The sequence below is a fragment of the Lynx canadensis genome, chromosome A1 (assembly GCF_007474595.2).
Source record: "Lynx canadensis isolate LIC74 chromosome A1, mLynCan4.pri.v2, whole genome shotgun sequence".
In the NCBI taxonomy this organism is placed as follows: domain Eukaryota; kingdom Metazoa; phylum Chordata; class Mammalia; order Carnivora; family Felidae; genus Lynx; species Lynx canadensis.
Genome location: NC_044303.2, coordinates 41,017,486 through 41,042,688, shown reverse-complemented (window position 1 = coordinate 41,042,688; position 25,203 = coordinate 41,017,486). Strand labels below are relative to the sequence as shown.

Below are 25,203 nucleotides of genomic sequence, written 5' to 3'. Positions count from 1 at the left end.
AAATTAAAAAAAAAAAATAAAAAAAAATGTAACCTTCCAAACATCCTAGATTTCTTTTCAAGTCTTCACCTTCTACCTGGTGTGGGCCAGAGGCTCCACGTTCTCCTCCATCACTTATGAGAAGCAGATGTTCTACTTTTAACAATACAAATCATGTCTCCAGTGGTCCATAACCCCTCTGGGTTCAGTAATGTCTTATTTTAGATACATGTAGGTTGCTCTTACTTTCTAATTTGTTTAGATATGCACTTTAAAGGATATGTGCCTTATGCCAGTATTATTAGGTTTTTATGGTAGGAGGGTTTCTAAACATGTAGTTTATTATATTTTTGAAGTCAAGGTAAAATCACATCATGATATCTTATTATTAGATGTGGAAATTTTCCACATCATTTTTGAATTTAATAATTATCTTGTTTCTCTTGAACTTGTATTTCCTTCAGTCATTTTAAGATACATTTTTTCTCTAAGTGTTGTGAATAAATAGCATTGGAGCTTTTACCGGAATTTTTTAAAAGCCAAGATTATTTGGATGTATCAATCTGTTCATAACTTTGAATACTATCATCCATCAACATTGAGAACGTCTCCCTTTAGTCAGCTTCTTTTTTATTTTTTTATTTTAATATGAAATTTATTGTCAAATTGGTTTCCATATAACACCCAGTGCTCATCCCAACAAGTGCCCTCCTCATTTGTAATTTGAATTTTTCCAAGGAGCTTTGTTATTGTTGGTGGAAAATTTATTCCATTGTATTTTTTTAGTTTGTTTTTTATTAACCCGCACGCAATTCCTTGCCTTCCAGTTTGTTGAAGCACTAGGTCAGACAACATTTGCCGCAATAACATCTGTCAAAGTGGCTAGCCATAAAAACCCCAGCACCAGATTCATCTGAAGGGCACTCCCAATGAAGGCAACTGATTTTACCATTCTCATCCACCTTATAGTAGGACAGCCAGCTTAACCTTCTTTTTCTTATGCTTATTCTTCCTGGGAATGGTGTAAGACTTCCTTTTCTTAGCACCACCACGAAGTTTCAACACAAGATAGAGTGGACTCCTTTCGAATGTTGCAGTTAGAAAAAGTACGTCCACCTTCCAGTTGCTTGCCAGCAAAACCAGGCTCTGCTGATCAGGAGAAATTCCCTCCTTACCCTGGATTTTGGTCTTTACCTTTTCTATTGCATCCGAGGGCTCGACCTCTAGAGAGATGGTCTTCCCCATAAGGGTATTCCAGAAATCTACATCTTGGCGGAGGTTCCACCACAGCTGGCAGATCGTAAAGGGATTCTATGGTGTTTTAATCAGTTAGTTTAATTTTATAAATTCAATAATTATTTATGTATGCTTATTCTCTATCCACAAAAATATTTTAAAATACTTTTTGATATATTATTTAGGCAGTTACATTTTCTGCAAATGATATTTTTTTTTCTTGCCAATACTCATGATCCTAATTTCCCGTTTCTTGTCTTATGGAATTAACTGACTTCCAGTGTAATGTGAAATGATTGGTATATAGCAGTTTTGTTCCCACTGAGCTGAATGGAAATATTTCTAAAGTATGATCACTGGGGATGACTTTAGGTCTACATTTTTTAAGATCTCCTTTAATACTACTCTAAAAAAGTTCCCTTCTATTCTTAGTTTTAGATATTTATTTATTTAAAAATCCTTTATACACTTAAGCGTTGGTTATTTTTTACCTTAATTTTTCCTTTATATGTTTCATATTTATTCAATTAATGTGGTGGAGCTTATTAATATATGTTTTCATGTTTATGTATCCTTACCTTTTTAGAAAAAACACTGCTGAATTTGATGTTGGTGGATTCCTAGAAAGGTAATAAATAACCCCCTTTCCTTCATCTAACCAATTGGAAAAAATAATTTTGGTTGATTCATTAAGAATGCAAATAAGAGAATCCTGGGAAGATGGCGGCGCAGGAGGACACTGGGCTCACCGCATGTCCTGCTGATCACTTAGGGTCCACCTACCTGCCTAAATAACCCAGAAAACCACCAGAAGACTAGCAGAACGGAGTCTCTGGAGCCAAGCGCAGACGAGAGGCCCACAGAAGAGGGTAGGAAGGGCGGAGAGGCGGTGCATGCTACACGGACTGGCTGGAGGGAGCCGGGGCGAAGGGGCAGCCTGCCAGCCAAGCAGAGCCCCCGAGTCTGTCTTGCAAAGGCGGAGGGGCCAGACGGAGTGTGTTCCGACAGCAAGAGGGACTTAGCATCTGGAAGGTTATAAAGCTAACAGCTCTGCTCGGAGAAAGGGAGGGCTGGAGGACAACTGGAGGGAGAGTTGTTGAGCCCTGGATGACAGAGCGCAGCTTGGCAGGGAACAAAGGTGCTCACCAGCGCCATCTCCCTCGCCTATCCACCAGCCAAAGGGAACCAGTTCCTGCCAGGGAACTGGCAGGCACCGCGCAAACACCCAAAGCTGCGCTTCTGCGGATCCATCCCTCCAGCGGGTCTGACTCCCTCCCGGTGCCGCAGGGCCCGTCCCAAAGTGGATCTCCCAAGGAAAAGCGAGCTGAGCCTGCCCCTCCCGCCCCTGTGCACCTTGCCCATCTACTCCCAGCTAATACGCCACATCCCCAGCACCACAAGCCTGGCAGTGTGCAAGTAGCCCAGATGGGTCATGCCACCGCACAGTGAATCCCGCCCCTAGGAGAGGGGAAGACAAGGTACACACCAGTCTGACTGTGGCCCCAGTGGGGGGCTGGGGGCAGACATCAGGTCTGACTGCAGCCCTGCCCACCAACGCAAGTTATTCAAGACAGCACAGGGGACGTGCCAGGCAGTTCCGCACCACTCCAGGGACTATCCAAAATGACAAAAGGGAAGAATTTCCCTCAAAAAGCTCCAGGAAATAACAACACCTAACAAACTGATCAAAAATGATTTAAACAATATAACAGAAAGTGAATTTAGAATAATAGTCATAAAATTAATCGCTGGGCTGGAAAACAGTATACAGGACAGCAGAGAATCTCTTGCTACAGAGATCAAAGGACTAAGGAACAGCCAGGAGGAGCTAAAAAATGCTATTAATGAGCTGCAAAATAAAATGGAGACGACCACAGCTTGGATTGAAGAGTCAGAGGAGAGAATAGGTGAACTAGAAGATAAAATTATGGAAAAAGAAGAAGCTGAAAAAAAGAGAGATAAAAAATCCAGGAGGATGAGGGGAAAAAGAGAACTAAGTGATGCACTAAAGAGAAATAATATAAGAATAATTGGTATCCCAGAGGAGGAAGAGAGAGGGAAAGGTGCTGAAGGTGTACTTGAAGAAAAAATAGTTGAGAACTTCCCAGATCTGGGGAAGGAAAAAGGCATTGAAATCCAAGAGGCACAGAGAACTCCCTTCAGACATAACTTGAATCGATCTTCTGCCCGACATATCATAGTGAAACTGGCAAAATACAAGGATAAAGAGAAAATTTTGAAAGCAGCTAGAGATAAACGTGCTCTAACATATAAAAGGAGACCCATAAGACTCGTGACTGGTCTCTCTACTGAAACTTGGCAGGCCAGAAAGGAATGGCAGGAGATCGTCAATGTGAAGACAACACAGAATATGCAGCCGAGAATCCTTTATCCAGCAAGTATCTCATTTAGAATAGAAGGAGAGATAAAGGTCTTCCCAAACAAACAAAAACTGAAGGAATTTGTCACCACTAAACCAGCCCTACAAGAGATGCTAAGGGGGATCCTGTGAGACAAAGTATCAGAGACATCGCTACAAGCATGAAACCTACAGACATCACAATGACTCTAAACCCATATCTTTCTATAATAACACTGAATGTAAATGGACTAAATGCATCAACCAAAAGACATAGGGTATCAGAATGGATAAAAACACAAGACCCATCTATTTGCTGTCTACAACAGACTCATTTGAGACCTGAGGACACCTTCAGATTGAGAGTAAGGGGATGGAGAACTATTTATCATGCCTGAAGTCAAAAGAAAGCTGGAGTAGCCATACTTATATCAGACGAACTAGACTTTAAATTAAAGGCTATAACAACAGATGAAGAAGGGCATTGTATAATAATCACAGGGTCTATCCATCAGGAAGAGCTAACAATTATAAATGTCTATGCGCCGAATACCGGAGCCCCCAAATATATAAAACAATTACTCATAAACATAAGCAACCTTATTGATAAGAATGCGGTAATTGCAGGGGACTTTAACACTCCACTTAACAGAAATGGATAGATCATCTAGACACACAGTCAATAAAGAAACAAGGGCCCTGAATGATACATTGGATCAGATGGACTTGACAGATATATTTAGAACGCTTCATCCCAAAGCAACAGAATATACTTTCTTCTAGAATGCACATGGAACATTCTCCAAGGTAGATCACATACCGGGTCACAAAACAGCCCTTCATAAGTATACAAGAATTGAGATCATACTATGCATACTTTCAGACCACAATGCTATGAAGCTTAAAATCAACCACAGGAAAAAAGTCTGGAAAACCTCCAAAAGCATGGAGGTTAAATAACACCCTACTAAAGAATGAATGGGTCAACCAGGCAATTAGAGAATAAATTAAAAATATATGGAAACAAATGAAAATGAAAATACAACAATCCAAACGCTTTGGGACGCAGCGAAGGCAGTCCTGAGAGGAAAATACATTGCAATCCAGGCCTATCTCCAGAAACAAGAAAAATCCCAAATACAAAATATAACAGCACACCTAAAGAAAATAAAAACAGAACAGCGAAGACAGCCTAAACCCAGCAGAAGAAGAGAAATCATAAAGATCAGAGCAGAAATAAACAATATAGAATCTAAAAAAACTGTAGAGCAGATCAATGGAACCAAGACTTGTTTTTTTTGAAAAAATAAACAAATTGATAAACCTCTAGCCAGGCTTCTCAAAAGAAAAGGGATATGACCCAAATAGATAAAATCATGAATGAAAATGGAATTATTACAACCAATCTCTCAGAGATACAAGCAATTATCAGGGAATGCTATGAAAAATTATATGCCAACAAATTGGACAACCTGGAAGAAATGGACAAATTCCTAAACACCCACACGCTTCCAAAACTCAATCAGGAGGAAATAGAAAGCTTGAACAGACCCATTACCAGCGAAGAAATTGAATCGGTTATCAAAAATCTCCCAACAAATAAGAGTCCAGGACCAGATGGCTTCCCAGGGGAGTTCTACCAGACGTTTAAAGCAGAGATAATACCTATCCTTCCCAAGCTATTCCAAAAAATAGAAAGGGAAGGACAACCTTCCAGACTTATTCTATGAAGCCAGTATTACTTTGATTCCTAAACCAGAGACCCAGTAAAAAAGAACTACAGGCCAATATCCCTGATGAATATGGATGCAAAAATTCTCAATAAGTTACTAGCAAATCGAATTCAACAGCATATAAAAAGAATTATTCACCATGATCAAGTGGGATTCATTCCTGGCTGCAGGGCTGGTTCAACATTCGCAAATCAATCAATGTGATACATCACATTAATAAAAGAAAAGATAAGAACCATATGATCCTGTCAATCGATGCAGAAAAGGCCATTGACAAAATCCAGCACCCTTTCTTAATAAAAACCCTTGAGAAAGTCGGGATAGAAGGAACATACTTAAAGATCATCAAAGCCATTTATGAAAAGCCCACAGCTAATATCATCCTCAATGGGGAAAAACTGAGAGCTTTTTCCCTGAGATCAGGAACACAACAGGGATGTCCACTCTCACCACTGTTGTTTAACATAGTGTTGGAAGTACTAGCATCAGCAATCAGACAACAAAAGGAAATCAAAGGCATCAAAATTGGCAAAGATGAAGTCAAGCTTTCACTTTTTGCAGATGACATGATATTATATATGGAGAACCCAATAGACTCCACCAAAAGTCTGCTAGAACTGATACATGAATTCAGGAAAGTCGCAGGATATTAAATCAATGTACAGAAATCAGTTGCATTCTTATACACTAATAATAAAGCAAAAGAAAGACAAATAAAGAAACTGATCCCATTCACAATTGCATCAAGAAGCATAAAATACCAAGGAATAAATCTAACCAAAGATGTACAAGATCTGTATGCTGAAAACTATAGAAAGCTTATGAAGGAAATTGGAAAAGATATAAAGAAATGGAAAAACATTCCATGCTCATGGGTTGGAAGAATAAATATTGTTAAAATGTCAATACTACCCAAAGCTATCTACATATTCAATGCAATCCCAATCAAAATTGCACCAGCATTCTTCTTGAAGCTAGAACAAGCAATCCTAAAATTCATATGGAACAACAAAAGACCCCGAATAGCCAAAGTAATTTGAAGAAGAAGACCAAAGCAGGAGGCATCACAATCCCAGACTTTAGCCTCTACTACAAAGCTGTCATCATCAAGACAGCATGGTATTGGCACAAAAACAGACACATAGACCAATGGAATAGAATAGAAACCCCAGAACTAGACATACAAAAGTATGGCCAATTAATCTTTGACGAGCAGGAAAGAATATCCAATGGAAAAAAGACAGTCTCTTTAACAAATGGCGCTGGGATAATTGGACAGCAACATGCAGAAGATTGAAACTAGACCAGTTTCTTACGCCATTCAAAAAAAAAAAAAAAAACTCAAATGGATAAAGGACCTGAATGTGAGACAGGAAACCATCAAAACCCTAGAGGAGAAAGCAGGAAAAGATCTCTCTGACCTCAGCTGCAGAAATTCCTTACTTGACACATCCCCAAAGGCAAGGGAATTAAAAGCAAAAATGAACTACTGGGACCGTATGAAGATAAAAGCTTCTGCACAGCAAAGGAAACAACCAACAAAATTAAAAGGCAACCAACGGAATGGGAAAAGATATTTGCAAATGACATATCGGACAAAGGGCTAGTATCCAAAATCTATAAAGAGCTCACCTAACTCCACACCTGAAAAACAAATAACACAGTGAAGAAATGGGCAGAAAACACGAATAGACACTTCTCTAAAGAAGACATCCAGATGGCCAACAGGCACATGAAAAGATGCTCAACATCGCTCCTCATCAGGGAAATGCAAATCAAAACCACACTCAGATATCACCTCACGCCAGTCAGAGTGGCCAAATGAACAATCAGGAGACTATAGATGCTGGAGAGGATGTGGAGACATGGGAACCCTCTTGCACTGTTGGTGGGAATGCAAATTGGTGCAGCCACTCTGGAAGACAGTGTGGAGGTTCCTCCATGTGACAGATGTCTGTCACATCTACTGTGTTGTTATAGTATAAGAGTAACTATAGACAATATGTAAACATCATGGCTCTGTTCCAATAAAGTTTTATTTATAAAAGATTGAACTTGTCAATCTCTCTCTAGTTGGCATATATCATACTAAGATGCTTAAGTAGTTCTTATTTCCTACACATTAGATCCAATCAAAATGATACAATCAGTAATGAGTAATAGAATGTGAAAAAAATCAAAATATTTACAGACAAAAATATGGCAGAGAACAGAATTAACATCACCTTCAGACAACTGTGAAGCTGTACTGTTGGCCCTACCAAGTAAGTGAAACTTGCTTCTAATATTTTTTTTCATATTCATATAGAGAAGCCAGTATTAGCCAAACCAATAGCTTCATACCAAGTGCCAGGAGCTGTGATGATCTGCCCAATAAAGATCAGGGGCTCCTGAGTGGTTCAGTTAGTTGAGCATCGGACTCATGATTTCAGCTCAGGTCATGATCTCAGGGTCATGGGATGGAGCCCCAAGTTGGGTTCAGTGCTAAGTGTGGAGCCTGCTTAAGATTCTCCCTCTCTTCCCATTTATGCTCTCTCTCTCTCTCTTAAAAAAAAATACTACATCAAAACAAGTTGCAACTTGGGTTAAAACCAGATTAAATTTGAAATAAATCAGTTATTAGTCAAGCTCTCTCTGACTTATGTGTAAACAGGTGACATACATTGAATTTTGTAAGCATTACCACTAATGATTTTTAAAATGCATTTATCATGCATTAACACCTTCAGTTTCACCAAGGACGTGACAGTGCTTCTGTTTAATGATCTTCATAGGGAGGGGATATTAGTAGGAGTCCCACGGTAATAGAAGATGGCTGTGATGGCCTTGAGGAGAATGGACATGTCCTTGCAAGGCATCTGCCCCCCAAAAACTTATTCCAAATTTTCAAGTACAGAAAGGCAAGCTTCTGAAAACAAACAAGTGGGGCGCCTGGGTGGCGCAGTCGGTTAAGCGTCCGACTTCAGCCAGGTCATGATCTCGCGGTCCGTGAGTTTGAGCCCCGCATCGGGCTCTGGGCTGATGGCTCAGAGCCTGGAGCCTGTTTTCTGATTCTGTGTCTCCCTCTCTCTCTGCCCCTCCCCCGTTCATGCTCTGTCTCTCTCTGTCCCAAAAATAAATAAACGTTGAAAACAAACAAGAGGGTGTGCCACTCCCAATAGCAAGGAAGGCTGTGTAAACTAGGGTCCAAAATCCTCAGTTCATCTGAGTTCAAAGTATCCATTTCAAGTCTCAGGGTTCCTTTTTTCCCCTAATCTACACCTTCTTTGTCACATGAGAAAGTTGATGAGTCTGTGAACCCAGTTGATGTTGTATTTCTGCTGCATATAATTAAATTTTGTGGGTTTTTTGTTTTGTTTTTGTTTGTTTGTTTTGCTTTTTTTTTGTTTTTTTAGCAATATTGGTTCTGAGATACAGGAAATAACTGATTATTCTATGGCTGTCAAGGAAGCTCTTTAATTTTCAGACTAAATTTATTTATTTATTTATTTATTTTGAGCATTTCAGTTGGACTTTATTGGTTATAATTTTCTTTTTTTTTTCTTTTTTTATTTTTTTTATTTTTTATTTTTTATATATATGAAATTTATTGACAAATTGGTTTCCCATACAACACCCAGTGCTCATCCAAAAGGTGCCCTCCTCAATACCCATCACCCACCCTCCCCTCCCTCCCACCCCCCATCAACCCTCAGTTTGTTCTCAGTTTTTAACAGTCTCTTATGCTTTGGCTCTCTCCCACTCTAACCTCTTTTTTTTTTTTTTTCCTTGCCCTCCCCCATGGGTTCCTGTTTAGTTTCTCAGGATCCACATAAGAGTGAAACCATGTGGTATCTGTCTTTCTCTGTATGGCTTATTTCACTTAGCATTACACTCTCCAGTTCCATCCACGTTGCTACAAAAGGCCATATTTCATTTTTTCTCATTGCCACATAGTACTCCATTGTGTATATATACCACAATTTCTTTATCCATTCATCAGTTGATGGACATTTAGGCTCTTTCCATAATTTGGCTATTGTTGAGAGTGCTGCTATAAACATTGGGGTACAAGTGCCCCTATGCATCAGTACTCCTGTATCCCTTGGATAAATTCCTAGCAGTGCTATTGCTGGGTCATAGGGTAGGTCTATTTTTAATTTTCTGAGGAACCTCCACACTGCTTTCCAGAGCGGCTGCACCAATTTGCATTCCCACCAACAGTGCAAGAGAGTTCCCGTTTCTCCACATCCTCGCCAGCATCTATAGTCTCCTGATTTGTTCATTTTGGCCACTCTGACTGGCGTGAGGTGATACCTGAGTGTGGTTTTGATTTGTATTTCCCTGATAAGGAGCGACGCTGAGCATCTTTTCATGTGCCTGTTGGCCATCTGGATGTCTTCTTTAGAGAAGTGTCTATTCATGTGTTCTGCCCATTTCTTCACTGGGTTCTTTGTTTTTCGGGTGTGGAGTTTGGTGAGCTCTTTATAGATTTTAGATACTAGCCCTTTGTCCGATATGTCATTTGCAAATATCTTTTCCCATTCCGTTGGTTGCCTTTTAGTTTTGTTGGTTGTTTCCTTTGCTGTGCAGAAGCTTTTTATCTTCATAAGGTCCCAGTAATTCACTTTTGCTTTTAATTCCCTTGCCTTTGGGGATGTGTCGAGTAAGAGATTGCTACGGCTGAGGTCAGAGAGGTCTTTTCCTGCTTTCTCCTCTAAGGTTTTGATGGTTTCCTGTCTCACATTTAGGTCCTTTATCCATTTTGAGTTTATTTTTGTAAATGGTGTGAGAAAGTGGTCTAGTTTCAACCTTCTGCATGTTGCTGTCCAGTTCTCCCAGCACCATTTGTTAAAGAGGCTGTCTTTTTTCCATTGGATGTTCTTTCCTGCTTTGTCAAAGATTAGTTGGCCGTACGTTTGTGGGTCTAGGTCTGGGTTTCTATTCTATTCCATTGGTCTGTGTGTCTGTTTTTGTGCCAATACCATGCTGTCTTGATGATGACAGCTTTGTAGTAGAGGCTAAAGTCTGGGATTGTGATGCCTCCTGCTTTGGTCTTCTTCTTCAAAATTCCTTTGGCTATTCGGGGCCTTTTGTGGTTCCATATGAATTTTAGGATTGCTTGTTCTAATTTCGAGAAGAATGCTGGTGCAATTTTGATTGGGATTGCATTGAATGTGTAGATAGCTTTGGGTAGTATTGACATTTTGACAATATTTATTTTTCCAATCCATGAGCAGGGAATGTCTTTCCATTTCTTTAAGTCTTCTTCAATTACCTTCATAAGCTTTCTATAGTTTTCAGCATACAGATCCTTTACATCTTTGGTTAGATTTATTCCTAGGTATTTTATGCTTCTTGGTGCAATTGTGAATGGGATCATTTTCTTTATTTGTCTTTCTGTGGCTTCATTGTTAGTGTATAAGAATGCAACTGATTTCTGGACATTGATTTTGTATCCTGCAACTTTGCTGAATTCATGTATCAGTTCTAGCAGACTTTTGGTGGAGTCTATCGGATTTTCCATGTATAATATCATGTCATCTGCAAAAAGCGAAAGCTTGACTTCATCTTTGCCAATTTTGATGCCTTTGATTTCCTTTTGTTGTCTGATTGCTGATGCTAGAACTTCCAACACTATGTTAAACCACAGCGGTGAGAGTGGGCATCCCTGTCGTGTTCCTGATCTCAGGGAAAAAGCTCTCAGTTTTTCCCCGTTGAGGATGATGTTAGCTGTGGGCTTTTCATAAATGGCTTTTATGATCTTTAAGTATGTTCCTTCTATCCCGACTTTCTCAAGGGTTTTTATTAAGAAAGGGTGCTGGATTTTGTCAAAGGCCTTTTCTGCATCGATTGATAGGATCATATGGTTCTTCTCTTTTTTTTTGTTAATGTGATGTATCACGTTGATTGATTTGCGAATGTTGAACCAGCCCTGCATCCCAGGAATGAATCCCACTTGATCATGGTGAATCATTCTTTTTATATGCTGTTGAATTCGATTTGCTAGTATCTTATTGAGAATTTTTGCATCCATATTCATCAGGGATATTGGCCTGTAGTTCTCTTTTTTTACTGGGTCTCTGTCTAGTTTAGGAATCAAAGTAATACTGGCTTCATAGAAGGAGTCTGGAAGTTTTCCTTCCCTTTCTATTTCTTGGAATAGCTTGAGAAGGATAGGTATTATCTCTGCTTTAAACGTCTGGTAGAACTCCCCTGGGAAGCCATCTGGTCCTGGACTCTTATTTGTTGGGAGATTTTTGATAACCGATTCAATTTCTTCGCTGGTTATGGGTCTGTTCAAGCTTTCTATTTCCTCCTGATTGAGTTTTGGAAGAGTGTGGGTGTTCAGGAATGTGTCCATTTCTTCCAGGTTGTCCAATTTGTTGGCATATAATTTTTCATAGTATTCCCTGATAATTGTTTGTATCTCTGAGGGATTGGTTGTAATAATTCCATTTTCATTCATGATTTTATCTATTTGGGTCATCTCCCTTTTCTTTTTGAGAAGCCTGGCTAGAGGTTTGTCAATTTTGTTTATTTTTTCAAAAAACCAACTCTTGGTTTCGTTGATCTGCTCTACAGTTTTTTTAGATTCTATATTGTTTATTTCTGCTCTGATCTTTATGATTTCTCTTCTTCTGCTGGGTTTAGGCTGCCTTTGCTGTTCTGCTTCTAGTTCCTTTAGGTGTGCTGTTAGATTTTGTATTTGGGATTTTTCTTGTTTCTTGAGATAGGCCTGGATTGCAATGTATTTTCCTCTCAGGACTGCCTTCGCTGCGTCCCAAAGCGTTTGGATTGTTGTATTTTCATTTTCGTTTGTTTCCATATTTTTTGATTTCTTCTCTAATTGCCTGGTTGACCCACTCATTCGTTAGTAGGGTGTTCTTTAACCTCCATGCTTTGGAGGTTTTCCAGACTTTTTCCTGTGGTTGATTTCAAGCTTCATAGCATTGTGGTCTGAAAGTATGCATGGTATAATTTCAATTCTTGTAAACTTATGAAGGGCTGTTTTGTGACCCAGTATATGATCTATCTTGGAGAATGTTCCATGTGCACTCGAGAAGAAAGTATATTCTGTTGCTTTGGGATGCAGAGTTCTAAATATATCTGTCAAGTCCATCTGATGCAATGTCTCATTCAGGGCCCTTGTTTCTTTATTGACCGTGTGTCTAGATGATCTATCCATTTCTGTAAGTGGGGTGTTAAAGTCCCCTGCAATTACCACATTCTTATCAATAAGGTTGCTTCTGTTTATGAGTAATTGTTTTATATATTTGGGGGCTCCGGTATTTGGCGCATAGACATTTATAATTGTTAGCTCTTCCTGATGGATAGACCCTGTAACTATTATATAATGTCCTTCTTCATCTCTTGTTACAGCCTTTAATTTAAAGTCTAGTTTGTCTGATATAAGTATGGCTACTCCAGCTTTCTTTTGGCTTCCAGTAGCATGATAAATAGTTCTCCATCCCCTCACTCTGAATCTAAAGGTGTCCTCAGGTGTAAAATGAGTCTGTTGTAGACAGCAAATAGATGGGTCTTGTTTTTTTTATCCATTCTGATACCCTATGTCTTTTGGTTGGCGCATTTAATCCATTTACATTCAGTGTTATTATAGAAAGATACGGGTTTAGAGTCATTGTGATGTCTGTATGTTTTATGCTTGTAGTGATGTCTCTGGTACTTTGTCTCACAGGGTCCCCCTTAGGATCTCTTGTAGGGCTGGTTTAGTGGTGACAAATTCCTTCAGTTTTTGTTTGTTTGGGAAGACCTTTATCTCTCCTTCTATTCTAAATGACAGACTTGCTGGATAAAGGATTCTCGGCTGCATATTTTTGCTGTCTAGCACCCTGAAAATCTCGTGCAATTCTTTCTGGCCTGCCAAGTTTCAAAAGAGAGATCAGTCACGAGTCTTATAGGTCTCCCTTTATATGTGAGGGCACGTTTACCCCTTGCTGCTTTCAGAATTTTCTCTTTATCCTTGTATTTTGGCCAGTTTCACTATGATATGTCGTGCAGAAGATCGATTCAAGTTACGTCTGAAGGGAGTTCTCTGTGCCTCTTGGATTTCAATGCCTTTTTCCTTCCCCAGTTCAGGGAAGTTCTCAGCTATAATTTCTTCAAGTACCCCTTCAGCACCCTTTCCCCTCTCTCTTCTCCTCTGGGATACCAATTATGCGTATATTATTTCTTTTTAGTGTATCACTTAGTTCTCTAATTTTCCCCTCTATACTCCTGGATTTTTTTATCTCTCTTTTTCTCAGCTTCCTCTTTTTCCATAACTTTATCTTCTAGTTCACCTATTCTCTCCTCTGCCTCTTCCATCCGAAGCCGGGTGGTTTTGCATTTTGTTTTGCATTTCCTTTAAAGCGTTTTTTCAGCTCCTCGTGACTGTTCCTTAGTCCCTTGATCTCTGTAGCAAGAGATTCTCTGCTGTCCTGTATACTGTTTTCCAGCCCAGCGATTAATTTTATGACTATATTCTAAATTCACTTTCTGTATATTATTTAAATCCTTTTGATCAGCTCATTAGCTGTTGTTATTTCCTGGAGATTCTTCTGAGGGGAATTCTTCCGCTTGGTCATTTTGGATAGTCCCTGGTGTGGTGAGGACCTGCAGGGCACTTCCCCTGTGCTGTGGTGTATAACTGGAGTTGGTGGGCGTGGCCGCAGTCAGTCCTGATGTCTGCCCCCAGCCCACCGCTGGGGCCACAGTCAGACTGGTGTGTGCCTTCTCTTCCCCTCTCCTAGGGGCGGGATTCAACTGTGGGGTGGCGTGGCCCATCTGGGCTACTTGCACACTGCCAGGCTTGTGATGCTGGGGATCTGGCGTATTAGCTGGGTGGGAAGGGCAAGGTGCACGGTGGCGGGGGGGGGGGGGGGCAGGCTTAGCTCGCTTCTCCTTAGGTGATCCACTTCAGGAGGGGCCCTGTGGCAGCTGGATGGGAGTCAGATCCGCTGCCGGAGGTTTGGCTCCGCAGAAGCACAGAGTTGGGTGTTTTGCGCGGAGCGAGCAATTTCCCTGGCCGGAACCGGTTCCCTTTGGGATTTTGGCTGGGGGATGGGCGGGGGAGATGGCGCTGGCGAGCGCCTTTGTTCCCCGCCAAACTGAGCTCTGTCGTCCGGGGGCTCCGCAGCTCACCCTCCCTTTGTCCTCCAGCCTTCCCGCTTTCCGAGCAGAGCTGTTAACTTATGACCTCCCAGACGCTAAGTCGCGCTTGCTGTCGGAACACAGTCCGTCAGACCCCTCCGCTTTTGCAAGCCGGACTCGGGGGCTCTGCTTGGCTGGCGAGCCGCCCCTCCGCCCCGGCTCCCTCCCGCCAGTCCGTGGAGCGCGCACCGCCTCGCCGCCCTTCCTACCCTCTTCCGTGGGCCTCTCGTCTGCACTTGGGTCCGGTGACTCCGTTCTGCTAATCCTCTGGCGGTTTTCTGGGTTATTTAGGCAGGTGTAGGTGGAATCTAAGTGATCAGCAGGACGCGCGGTGAGCCCAGGGTCCTCCTACGCCGCCATCTTCCCCTCCTCCTCTAATTTTCAGACTAAATTTAAAGTGAGAGTCAAAGATTTGAGCTGGTCATTTTCTTTCTATAAGTGCAGTGCATACAGAAGAATGCATGTAACACTACAGCCAGGCAATGGTCCCTAATTATCTCCATAACGGTCAAGTGGAACAGCCTCTTGGGCCCTCAAGGTTCTTGTTTAAGTTAGAATTTTATCACAGTCAACCAAATGTGGGCGCCTGGGTGGCTCACTTGGTTAAGCGTCCGACTTCGACTCAGATCATAACCTCACTGTCTGTGGGTTCGAGCCCCGCATTGGGCTCTGTGCTGACAGCTCAGAGCCTGGAGCCTGCTTCTGATTCTGTGTCTTCCTTTCTCTCTGCCCCTCCCCTCCTTGTGCGCGCTCTCTCTCTCTCTCTCTCTCTCTCTCTCTCTCTCTCTCTCAAAAATAAATAAACATAAAAAAAGAGAAATCAAAGGAAACAATCAACCACATGTGATAACTTGATAAATTAGAAGCCACTGCATACTATAGATTACTAGCTTCCCAAGTATCTTTTACAAGGAGCTCAGCATTACACTGAAGCCCAATCCAATCCCACCCCAGAGAGGGTGTCTGTCAAAATCACTCCCAATATCAACCCAGTATCAATCAGATTCAATTAGGAGTTGGAAAAAAAACCTCTTATTTTGAGAAAGGAAATTTTAATAGAAAGAGTTTTTAACAGACAAAGGTAGTTAACTACTTAAAGAAATAAAGAAATACTCATAGATCTAAAATTAGTAAATGGAAACATAAAGCTACTATCTATAGACTAAGGCAGAGTTATAAAAAAGAAAGACACCTTCCCAAAGACAGATTTAAATCTCTTTGAAGAGGGTCTGTCAAACTCAGAAGCCAACAACTCTACTGGTGTCAAAACAAGTTTCTGAGAGTGCAAGCTGGAGCTCTGCTGTTGGAATCACCCACAGTTGTCACAAGGTGTGGGTCAGGCACAACAGGTCTATAGATATGGTCACTAAGTCAGGCGAATTGATGGAGGGTTCTGCCACAACTGCTATGGAAGTGGCATTTGCTAATGAAACAGGTAACATAGGTAATAAAACAGATAACACTATCCGCGATGGTCTACAGAAAGCAGTTGTTAGATAGGTAAGTAGTTGTCTCCATGGTGGTAGAAACTTGATCATAGAAATAGCGCACTGACTGGGAGAATGTGGCAGAGATGGTCTTTACATTGGGTTCTAGGAATAGGTGGCCCAAGAGCTTGACTGAAAACTGCCGTAAAGCATCCCTGTACTGGGAGAGTCTGTGAGGTCCACTAATATTGTTGGGTAAATATAACTGGAAACTAAATCTCCTGCCACCTGAGAAAACCTCTCTACAGAAATAGAAGAGAAATAAAACATGTTTTGTTAGGGAAAGAGTATTAAACCATAATATGATGTGCATCACAGGTATTTTCTAAAGAGATCACAAAAACTCTAAGAAATCATACCCTTTTATGTAGCCAAGTGGTACATTATATACATTTTTCAGATAAACAATAACTAATCCTTGATTAAGAGGACTCTACAGCACCATTTGTTACATACAGTTTATCCTAAATCACTTGGTAATTAAAGTAGCCACTTGTTTTGCTAAATACTTTTAAAAGAAAACATAATTTCTTATATCCTTATGACAGGAATAAGGTTAGGTTTGCAACCTGGAACCAGGAAAATGGGAGATAGGGTCGACATCTCGCATTTCAAGAGATGGCTCCCAAGCCTTGACAGGTTCCCAGGTTCCTGGGTTACTCATTTACCCTTCTAATAAATTTACACACATTTCAAAGAGGCAAAGGAAGAACATATGACTTCTCCAAAGTAAATGCCCCAAACAAAGGTGGATTCCCTTCCTTTAACTTCAACAGGAGAATTAAAATCTTCTATTTTTAATTTGTATTTGTTCTTACAATATGAGCATCAAGAATCATGCTTGATAAAAGGAAAACTGGAAACAGGACCATAACTGGGAAAGGAAGTGACATCGTATCTCTGTCTGTTTACAATGCCACTCTAACGCTTTCTCTTAACAAAGCTAAATATTTTTGCTAGCTGTAAAGAACAAATTTTTAGGAAGAGGATATTGCTCTGGTATCACAAAACAAGACAAAAAAGGGTTGATTAGTTGCTGCGAGGAAATAAATTGATACCTTGCCCACATCTTACACACTTTACCACACTTTTTATCTCTAAAATAATTAATCCCAGATATATATCAGAAAAGCATATAGACATAAATTATTACTCTTTACAGCAACAAAGTCCCCATTGTGGGACCCCATTGTGGGGTGGTATCATCAGTTATTCAATCTATTGGTGGACAATAAGTTGCAGCCACAATACACTGTTTAAAACTGCAAACACTACCGCGACAAGATATGTGTATGTGTATTTTTGGATTTTTGCCAGTGTATTTCAGAATAGATTTCTCGAAATGAGATCTCAGTGTAAAAGGGGAAACGAATATGTAATTTGCCAAATTCCCTTTCATAAGGTTGTACCATTTTGCTTTCCTAACAAAAATGTATGAGTTCCTGCTTTCCTGTAGCCTTGGCAACAAAGTATTTTTGCAAACTTTTGAATGTTTGCCAATCTTATAGATAAGATATGGGTTATGAGCAAAGCTCTAATTTGCATTTGTATTTAGTTATATCATTTAATCCTCTCTTTTAGAGAGTTTATTGTTTTTACTCTTAATAAGTAAAAGAAATGAACTTAGAATTTGAATTTGGAATGCCACCCTATGCAGGCTACTTTTATTCTCCTAGACATATGTATGTTTATTTTAATGTTGATTTAAGAACAACAAGACATTTATTAATGAGTAAGATATATTTCATAAACATGCATTGTTCCTGGAAACATGGTTATTAGATAAAGAAGGAATATAGAAACAAAATGTATTATAATGGATTTAAGGAGGTGGCAAACTAAGCTGAGAACTCTTTATAAACATAGAATGATAAATACTAGAAAAGCAATATAAAACATGCAGAAAAACAAAAAAAAATATTATCTGTCAATCTTGGGGACAAAAAAATGTTAATTTCAAATGAGAAGTCAGAGAAGGCACAGTAACATTGTTGATTAGATCTGTCTTATGGTAGGATGCATTACTGGTCCTGGAAAAAGGAGGAGAGGACAGGATACAAATTCAAACAGCATGCCTTTACAATGAGTTTCAATAGTTATATTTATATTTAGAAATATAAGTTAAGAACAGCCTTTGTAAGAAAAAAAAAAACGAAACACAACACAACAAAACTCTATTTTGAGCATTTCTATCTTAATGCCACCCAATTACAACCAAACTTTTGGGACTAGAAATTTTTTTTGCATGATTAATTTAAGTCTGTTTCTTCTTCTCCATTTCCACCACAAAATATTACTGTTTTTAAAACCTACTTTTATTAAGGTATGTATACTTCATGAATTTTTAGAAATAACTGGCTTTGATTGCAAATATCTACTCTATCATTACCATGGCAAACTCACTGAAATCAAATATAATTCATGTGAGCTTATATTTGTTCACTTAACAACCAAAGTGACATGGGCAATATCCTCTCCCACTTTTATTTAGAGAAATGTATAGTATATATATGTATACATAAAAGTGAAGTAGTGTGCATTAGGACAGGTGATTGGTAAGAAAAGTGTTTACAAATTCAATAATAAAAGACAAAGAGAAGAAAATTTAGTAAGAATTAATAGAAGTTGAAATACTTCAGGTGGTTTTTTTCTCCATCACTTTTTATGTGGATATGAGTTCCAGACAATAACTCTGAAAGTATTGTCTCTTTTCCAAATTCATTCATCTCAGGCTCAGCAGAACAATTTAATTAATACATAAACTATGAAAATCATGTCCCTCTTATTTATAAATAAATGAACTTTAAATATACTTATGTGCCTTGGGTCATCACTTTCTCAGCCAAAATTTTAATTTTCATTTGACTTACCTACAATTTTTTTTTTACAATCAGTTTGTATATACAGAAAAGAAATAGTAACTTGATTTCTTCATGTGAAAAGGTTGGGATTTTTATTTAAAACAAACAATATGAATTGTCAGTATAATTTGATGGCTTATAAAAAAGTACATGTAATCTTGGGCTTACATTATATAAAAATAGAATACAGATCTAGGGAGGAGATAGCCTCATTATACAGTTTGATGGTTAGAATTTATCGAGAGATGAAATAGAGAAACCCACATGTGTCTCAATTATAATTCTGCAGGCAAAGAGTTCACTAACAACGTTAACTTGAGATGGTAAGGAGATAAATATACTTTTGCTTGTGACATTCACATACTCACTCTAAATCAGATATTGGTAAATATCAACAGGTCTCAAACTCACGAACTGTGAAATCATGACCCAAGCCGAAGTTAGACACTTAACCAACTGAGACACCCAGATGCCCACTATTTGTTCATTCTTACTGTTAGCCAATGGGTGGATGATATGATTGAGGTAGAGGACATAAGAATCCACAAGGCACAGTTCCTGCTCCCAAGTTTTTATCAATCTATTTTTGTTGAAATAATTTTACTATCTTTCTCAGTAAGTTAACCAGATGTCTTTTACTGTTTATTTTTAAGAGTATTCCTTCCCCCAACACACACACACACACACACACACACACACACACACACACGCAACACATGCACAGAGCAATAACTTTGTAATTATTAACTTTTTTTTTTTTTTTTTTTTTTTTTTTAAATAGCAAAATTGATAGTTTTATTTTTTTTTTTTTTTTTATATGAAGTTTATTGACAAATTGGTTTCCATACAACACCCAGTGCTCATCCCAAAAGGTGCCCTCCTCAATACCCATCACCCACCCGCCCCCCTCCACCCCCCATCAACCCTCAGTTTGTTCTCAGTTTTTAACAGTCTCTTATGCTTTGGCTCTCTCCCACTCTAACGTCCTTTTTTTTTTTTTTTTTTTTCCTTCCCCTCCCCCATGGGTTCCTGTTAAGTTTCTCAGGATCCACATAAGAGTGAAACCATATGGTATCTGTCTTTCTCTGTATGGCTTATTTCACTTAGCATCACACTCTCCAGTTCCATCCACGTTGCTACAAAAGGCCATTTTCATTTTTCTCATTGCCACGTAGTATTCCATTGTGTATATAAACCACAATTTCTTTATCCATTCATCAGTTGATGGACATTTAGGCTCTTTCCATAATTTGGCTATTGTTGAGAGTGCTGCTATGAACATTGGGGTACAAGTGCCCCTATGCATCAGTACTCCTGTATCCCTTGGGTAGATTCCTAGCAGTGCTATTGCTGGGTCATAGGGTAGGTCTATTTTTAATTTTCTGAGGAACCTCCACACTGCTTTCCAGAGCGGCTGCACCAATTTGCATTCCCACCAACAGTGCAAGAGGGTTCCCGTTTCTCCACATCCTCTCCAGCATCTATAGTCTCCTGATTTGTTCATTTTGGCCACTCTGACTGGCGTGAGGTGATACCTGAGTGTGGTTTTGATTTGTATTTCCCTGATAAGGAGCGACGCTGAACATCTTTTCATGTGCCTGTTGGCCATCTGGATGTCTTCTTTAGAGAAGTGTCTATTCATGTTTTCTGCCCATTCTTCACTGGGTTCTTTGTTTTTCGGGTGTGGAGTTTGGTGAGCTCTTTATAGATTTTAGATACTAGCCCTTTGTCCGATATGTCATTTGCAAATATCTTTTCCCATTCCGTTGGTTGCCTTTTAGTTTTGTTGGTTGTTTCCTTTGCTGTGCAGAAGCTTTTTATCTTCATAAGGTCCCAGTAATTCACTTTTGCTTTTAATTCCCTTGCCTTGGGGATGTGTCGAGTAAGAGATTGCTACGGCTGAGGTCAGAGAGGTCTTTTCCTGCTTTCTCCTCTAAGGTTCTGATGGTTTCCTGTCTCACATTTAGGTCCTTTATCCATTTTGAGTTTATTTTTGTAAATGGTGTGAGAAAGTGGTCTAGTTTCAACCTTCTGCATGTTGCTGTCCAGTTCTCCCAGCACCATTTGTTAAAGAGGCTGTCTTTTTTCCATTGGATGTTCTTTCCTGCTTTGTCAAAGATGAGTTGGCCATATGTTTGTGGGTCTAGTTCTGGGGTTTCTATTCTATTCCATTGGTCTGTGTGTCTGTTTTGTGCCAATACCATGCTGTCTTGATGATGACAGCTTTGTAGTAGAGGCTAAAGTCTGGGATTGTGATGCCTCCTGCTTTGGTCTTCTTCTTCAAAATTCCTTTGGCTATTCGGGGCCTTTTGTGGTTCCATATGAATTTTAGGATTGCTTGTTCTAGTTTCGAGAAGAATGCTGGTGCAATTTTGATTGGGATTGCATTGAATGTGTAGATAGCTTTGGGTAGTATTGACATTTTGACAATTTATTTTTCCAATCCATGAGCAGGGAATGTCTTTCCATTTCTTTAAATCTTCTTCAATTGCCTTCATAAGCTTTCTATAGTTTTCAGCATACAGATCCTTTACATTTGGTTAGATTTATTCCTAGGTATTTTATGCTTCTTGGTGCAATTGTAAATGGGATCAGTTTCTTTATTTGTCTTTCTGTTGCTTCATTGTTAGTGTATAAGAATGCAACTGATTTCTGGACATTGATTTTGTATCCTGCAACTTTGCTGAATTCATGTATCAGTTCTAGCAGACTTTTGGTGGAGTCTATCGGATTTTCCATGTATAATATCATGTCATCTGCAAAAAGCGAAAGCTTGACTTCATCTTTGCCAATTTTGATGCCTTTGATTTCCTTTTGTTGTCTGATTGCTGATGCTAGAACTTCCAGCACTATGTTAAACAACAGCGGTGAGAGTGGGCATCCCTGTCGTGTTCCTGATCTCAGGGAAAAAGCTCTCAGTTTTTCCCCGTTGAGGATGATGTTAGCTGTGGGCTTTTCATAAATGGCTTTTATGATCTTTAAGTATGTTCCTTCTATCCCGACTTTCTCAAGGGTTTTTATTAAGAAAGGGTGCTGGATTTTGTCAAAGGCCTTTTCTGCATCGATTGACAGGATCATATGGTTCTTCTCTTTTTTTTGTTAATGTGATGTATCACGTTGATTGATTTGCGAATGTTGAACCAGCCCTGCATCCCAGGAATGAATCCCACTTGATCATGGTGAATAATTCTTTTTATATGCTGTTGAATTCGATTTGCTAGTATCTTATTGAGAATTTTTGCATCCATATTCATCAGGGATATTGGCCTGTAGTTCTCTTTTTTTACTGGGTCTCTGTCTGGTTTAGGAATCAAAGTAATACTGGCTTCATAGAATGAGTCTGGAAGTTTTCCTTCCCTTTCTATTTCTTGGAATAGCTTGAGAAGGATAGGTATTATCTCTGCTTTAAACGTCTGGTAGAACTCCCCTGGGAAGCCATCTGGTCCTGGACTCTTATTTGTTGGGAGATTTTGATAACCGATTCAATTTCTTCGCTGGTTATGGGTCTGTTCAAGCTTTCTCTTTCCTCCTGATTGAGTTTTGGAAGAGTGTGGGTGTTTAGGAATTTGTCCATTTCTTCCAGGTTGTCCAATTTGTTGGCATATAATTTTTCATAGTATTCCCTGATAATTGTTTGTATCTCTGAGGGATTGGTTGTAATAATTCCATTTTCATTCATGATTTTATCTATTTGGGTCATCTCCCTTTTCTTTTTGAGAAGCCTGGCTAGAGGTTTGTCAATTTTGTTTATTTTTTCAAAAACCAACTCTTGGTTTCGTTGATCTGCTCTACAGTTTTTTTAGATTCTATATTGTTTATTTCTGCTCTGATCTTTATTATTTCTCTTCTTCTGCTGGGTTTAGGCTGCCTTTGCTGTTCTGCTTCTATTTCCTTTAGGTGTGCTGTTAGATTTTGTATTTGGGATTTTTCTTGTTTCTTGAGATAGGCCTGGATTGCAATGTATTTTCCTCTCAGGACTGCCTTCGCTGCGTCCCAAAGCGTTTGGATTGTTGTATTTTCATTTTCATTTGTTTCCATATATTTTTTGATTTCTTCTCTAATTGCCTGGTTGACCCACTCATTCGTTAGTAGGGTGTTCTTTAACCTCCATGCTTTTGGAGGTTTTCCAGACTTTTTCCTGTGGTTGATTTCAAGCTTCATAGCATTGTGGTCTGAAAGTATGCATGGTATAATTTCAATTCTTGTAAACTTATGAAGGGCTGTTTTGTGACCCAGTATATGATCTATCTTGGAGAATGTTCCATGTGCACTCGAGAAGAAAGTATATTCTGTTGCTTTGGGATGCAGAGTTCTAAATATATCTGTCAAGTCCATCTGATCCAGTGTCTCATTCAGGGCCCTTGTTTCTTTATTGACTGTGTGTCTAGATGATCTATCCATTTCTGTAAGTGGGGTGTTAAAGTCCCCTGCAATTACCACATTCTTATCAATAAGGTTGCTTCTGTTTATGAGTAATTGTTTTATATATTTGGGGGCTCCGGTATTCGGCGCATAGACATTTATAATTGTTAGCTCTTCCTGATGGATAGACCCTGTAACTATTATATAATGTCCTTCTTCATCTCTTGTTACAGCCTTTAATTTAAAGTCTAGTTTGTCTGATATAAGTATGGCTACTCCAGCTTTCTTCTGGCTTCCAGTAGCATGATAAATAGTTCTCCATCCCCTCACTCTGAATCTAAAGGTGTCCTCAGGTCTAAAATGAGTCTCTTGTAGACAGCAAATAGATGGGTCTTGTTTTTTTATCCATTCTGATACCCTATGTCTTTTGGTTGGCGCATTTAATCCGTTTACATTCAGTGTTATTATAGAAAGATACGGGTTTAGAGTCATTGTGATGTCTGTATGTTTATGCTTGTAGTGATGTCTCTGGTACTTTGTCTCACAGGGTCCCCCTTAGGATCTCTTGTAGGGCTGGTTTAGTGGTGACAAATTCCTTCAGTTTTTGTTTGTTTGGGAAGACCTTTATCTCTCCTTCTATTCTAAATGACAGACTTGCTGGATAAAGGATTCTCGGCAGATTTTTGCTATCTAGCACCCTGAAAATCTCGTGCCAATTCTTTCTGGCCTGCCAAGTTTCAAAAGAGAGATCAGTCACGAGTCTTATAGGTCTCCCTTTATATGTGAGGGCACGTTTACCCCTTGCTGCTTTCAGAATTTTCTCTTTATCCTTGTATTTTGCCAGTTTCACTATGATATGTCGTGCAGAAGATCGATTCAAGTTACGTCTGAAGGGAGTTCTCTGTGCCTCTTGGATTTCAATGCCTTTTTCCTTCCCCAGTTCAGGGAAGTTCTCAGCTATTATTCTTCAAGTACCCTTCAGCACCTTTCCCTCTCTCTTCCTCCTCTGGGATACCAATTATGCGTATATTATTTCTTTTTAGTGTATCACTTAGTTCTCTAATTTTCCCCTCATACTCCTGGATTTTTTTATCTCTCTTTTTCTCAGCTTCCTCTTTTTCCATAACTTTATCTTCTAGTTCACCTATTCTCTCCTCTGCCTCTTCCATCCGAGCCGTGGTGGTTTGCATTTTGTTTTCCATTTCCTTTAAAGCGTTTTTCAGCTCCTCATGACTGTTCCTTAGTCCCCTGATGTCTGTAGCAAGAGATTCTCTGCTGTCCTGTATACTGTTTTCCAGCCCAGCGATTAATTTTATGACTATTATTCTAAATTCACTTTCTGTTATATTATTTAAATCCTTTTTGATCAGCTCATTAGCTGTTGTTATTTCCTGGAGATTCTTCTGAGGGGAATTCTTCCGCTTGGTCATTTTGGATAATCCCTGGTGTGGTGAGGGCCTGCAGGGCACTTCCCCTGTGCTGTGGTGTATAACTGGAGTTGGTGGGCGGGGCCGCAGTCCGACCTGATGTCTGCCCCCAGCCCACCGCTGGGGCCACAGTCAGACTGGTGTGTGCCTTCTCTTCCCCTCTCCTAGGGGCGGGATTCACTGTGGGGTGGCGTGGCCCGTCTGGGCTACTTGCACACTGCCAGGCTTGTGATGCTGGGGATCTGGCGTATTAGCTGGGGTGGGAAGGCAAGGTGCACGGCGGGAGGGGGGCAGGCTTAGCTCGCTTCTCCTTAGGTGATCCACTTCAGGAGGGGCCCTGTGGCAGCCGGAGGGAGTCAAATCGCTGCCGGAGGTTTGGCTCCGCAGAAGCACAGAGTTGGGTGTTCGCGCGGAGCGAGCAATTTCCCTGGCCGGAGCCGGTTCCCTTTGGGATTTTGGCTGGGGGATGGGCGGGGGAGATGGCGCTGGCTAGCGCCTTTGTTCCCCGCCAAACTGAGCTCTGTCGTCCGGGGGCTCCGCAGCTCACCCTCCCTTTGTCCTCCAGCCTTCCCGCTTTCCGAGCAGAGCTGTTAACTTATGACCTCCCAGACGCTAAGTGGCGCTTGC

General features: G+C 40.0%; 1 pseudogene; it reads right to left on the bottom strand.

The window, feature by feature from the left end:
• Positions 1 to 818: 818 nt before the first annotated feature.
• LOC115504273 lies at positions 819 to 2,370 on the bottom strand (annotated as a pseudogene).
• Positions 2,371 to 25,203: the final 22,833 nt, after the last annotated feature.